Below are 3,048 nucleotides of genomic sequence, written 5' to 3' on the forward strand. Positions count from 1 at the left end.
AGGAAGATGGGTAAAGGGGAGGGATCCTGAGAGGAGTGGTGTGACTAGTAGATCTGTTCCAGAACAGAGGGAGGGATCCTGAGAGGACTGGTGTAGTAGATCTGTACCAGAAAAGAGGGAGGGATCCTGAGAGGACTGGTGTAGTAGATCTGTACCAGAACAGAGGGAGGGATCCTGAGAGGACTGGTGTAGTAGATCTGTACCAGAACAGAGGGTTACATTCACGGTGGGAACCACACATGCGGAGATCAACCGTTCACCTACTCTGCGTCTCACAAAGACAAGGTGGTTGGAACCAAAAATCTCAATTTTGGACCCATCGGATCAAAGGACAGATTTCCACCGGTTTAATGTCCACTGCTCGTGTTTCTTTGCCCAAGTAAGTCTCTTCTTATTATTGTTGTCCTTTAGTAGTGGTTTCTTTGCAGCAATTCGACCATGAAGGCCTGATTCACTCAGTCTCTTCTGAACAGTTGATGTTGAGATGTGTCTTTTACCTGAACTCTGTGAAGCATATATTTGGGCTGCAATTTCTGAGGCTTGTAACTTTAATGAACTTATCCTCTGCAGCAGAGGTAACTCTGGGTCTTCCTTTCCTGTGGTGGTTCTCATGAGAGCCAGCTTCATCATAGCTCTTGATGGTGTTTTGTGACTGCACTTGAAATTTTCCGGATTGACTGACCCTCATGTCTTAAAGTAATGATGGACTGTTGTATTGACTGACCTTCATGTCTTAAAGTAATGATGGACTGTTGTATTGACTGACCTTCATGTCTTAAAGTAACGATGGACTGTTGTATTGACTGACCTTCATGTCTTAAGGTAACGATGGGCTGTTGTATTGACTGACCTTCATGTCTTAAAGTAACGATGGGCTGTTGTATTGACTGACACTCATGTCTTAAAGTAATGATGGACTGTTGTATTGACTGACCTTCATGTCTTAAAGTAATGATGGACTGTTGTATTGACTGACCCTCATGTCTTAAAGTAATGATGGACTGTTGTATTGACTGACCCTCATGTCTTAAAGTAATGATGGACTGTTGTATTGACTGACCCTCATGTCTTAAAGTAATGATGGACTGTTGTATTGACTGACCCTCATGTCTTAAAGTAATGATGGACTGTTGTATTGACTGACCCTCATGTCTTAAAGTAATGATGGGCTGTTGTATTGACTGACCTTCATGTCTTAAAGTAATGATGGGCTATTGTATTGACTGACCCTCATGTCTTAAAGTAATGATGGGCTGTTGTATTGACTGACCTTCATGTCTTAAAGTAATGATGGACTGTTGTATTGACTGACCCTCATGTCTTAAAGTAATGATGGGCTGTCATTTCTCTTTGCTTATTTGAGCTGTTCTTACCATAATATGGACTTGGTCTTTTACCAAATAGGGCTATCTTCTGTATACCACCCCTACCTTGTCATAGCACAACTGCTTGACTCAAATGCATGAAGATGGAAACTAGGCACACCTGTTAATATAACTGCATTCCAGGTGACTACCTGATGAAGCTGGTTGAGAGTATGCCAAGAGTGTGCAAAGCTGTCATCAAGGCAAAGGATGGCTACGTAGAAAAATCTCAAATATAAAATACAATGTAGAAAATAGCAACAATAAAGAAAAACCTGGAATGGGGAGGTGTGTCCAAACTATTGACTGGTACTGTATAGAAATGTGATATTTCTGTTTTGTATTTTCTATAAATATGCAAAAATGTCTCAAAATCTATTTTTTCTTTGTCATTATGGGGTATTGTGTGTAGATTGATGACGGAAAAAAACAATTTAATCAATTTTAGAATAAGGCTGTAAGGTGACAAAATGTGGAAAATGTCAAGGGGTCTGAATATTTTCTGAATGCACTGTACATTGTAATATTGTTGTATGGTGGTATTATACATGTTGTATTGTAGATATGTAGTGGTGTAGTAATGTTATATAATGTACTGTTTTATCTTGTGTTTTATATGTAATGTAATGTAACTGTCTTAATGTGTTTGGACCCCAGGAAGAGTAGCTGCTGACTTGGCAGGAACTAGTGGGGATCCATAATAAACCCCAGGAAGAGTAGCTGCTGACTTGGCAGGAACTAATGGGGATCCATAATAAACCCCAGGAAGAGTAGCTGCTGCCTTGGCAGGAACTAGTGGGGATCCATAATAAACCCCAGGAAGAGTAGCTGCTGACTTGGCAGGAACTAGTGGGGATCCATAATAAACCCCAGGAAGAGTAGCTGCTGACTTGGCAGGAACTAATGGGGATCCATAATAAACCCCAGGAAGAGTAGCTTCTGACTTGGCAGGAACTAATGGGGATCCATAATAAACCCCAGGAATAGTAGCTGCTGACTTGGCAGGAACTAATGGGGATCCATAATAAACCCCAGGAAGAGTAGCTGCTGACTTGGCAGGAACTAATGGGGATCCATAATAAACCCCAGGAAGAGTAGCTGCTGCCTTGGCAGGAACTAATGGGGATCCTAAATAAACCCCAGGAAGAGTAGCTGCTGCCTTGGCAGGAACTAATGGGGATCCATAATAAACACCAGGAAGAGTAGCTGCTGCCTTGGCAGGAACTAATGGGGATCCATAAGAAACCCCAGGAAGAGTAGTTGCGAAACTCAGTAAAATCGTTGAAGTTGTTGTATGTTGCGTTTATATTATTGTTCAGTGTATTTTCCCTGCTTGACACAGAAAGTGATATCACAACTGTGGAATTCAAGCGAACTGATCCCAGACAACCTCTCGAGATGGTCTCAGTTCGGTTTGCTTCAGGGACTCTTTTGAGGGTCTGAGTTCCTCTGGAGTGTTCACACTACAAAAAATTCAGTGTACTGCACATAGTTCTCAAGAATTGTATGAAAGGGACCACGTGTGAAAACACCCTTATATAGATCATTAATAAATACAGGCTATTGACATTTTTCTATTATTACCTGGGGGACTTTTATTTAGAATATGGCCGAAATTCCGTGACCCGGCAGTAGTTTTTGCGTTGCTGGCGAGACATCGATGGAAAGTGTTTGACTTTGGGAA

The sequence above is a fragment of the Oncorhynchus gorbuscha genome, linkage group LG10 (assembly GCF_021184085.1).
Source record: "Oncorhynchus gorbuscha isolate QuinsamMale2020 ecotype Even-year linkage group LG10, OgorEven_v1.0, whole genome shotgun sequence".
Classification (NCBI taxonomy): domain Eukaryota; kingdom Metazoa; phylum Chordata; class Actinopteri; order Salmoniformes; family Salmonidae; genus Oncorhynchus; species Oncorhynchus gorbuscha.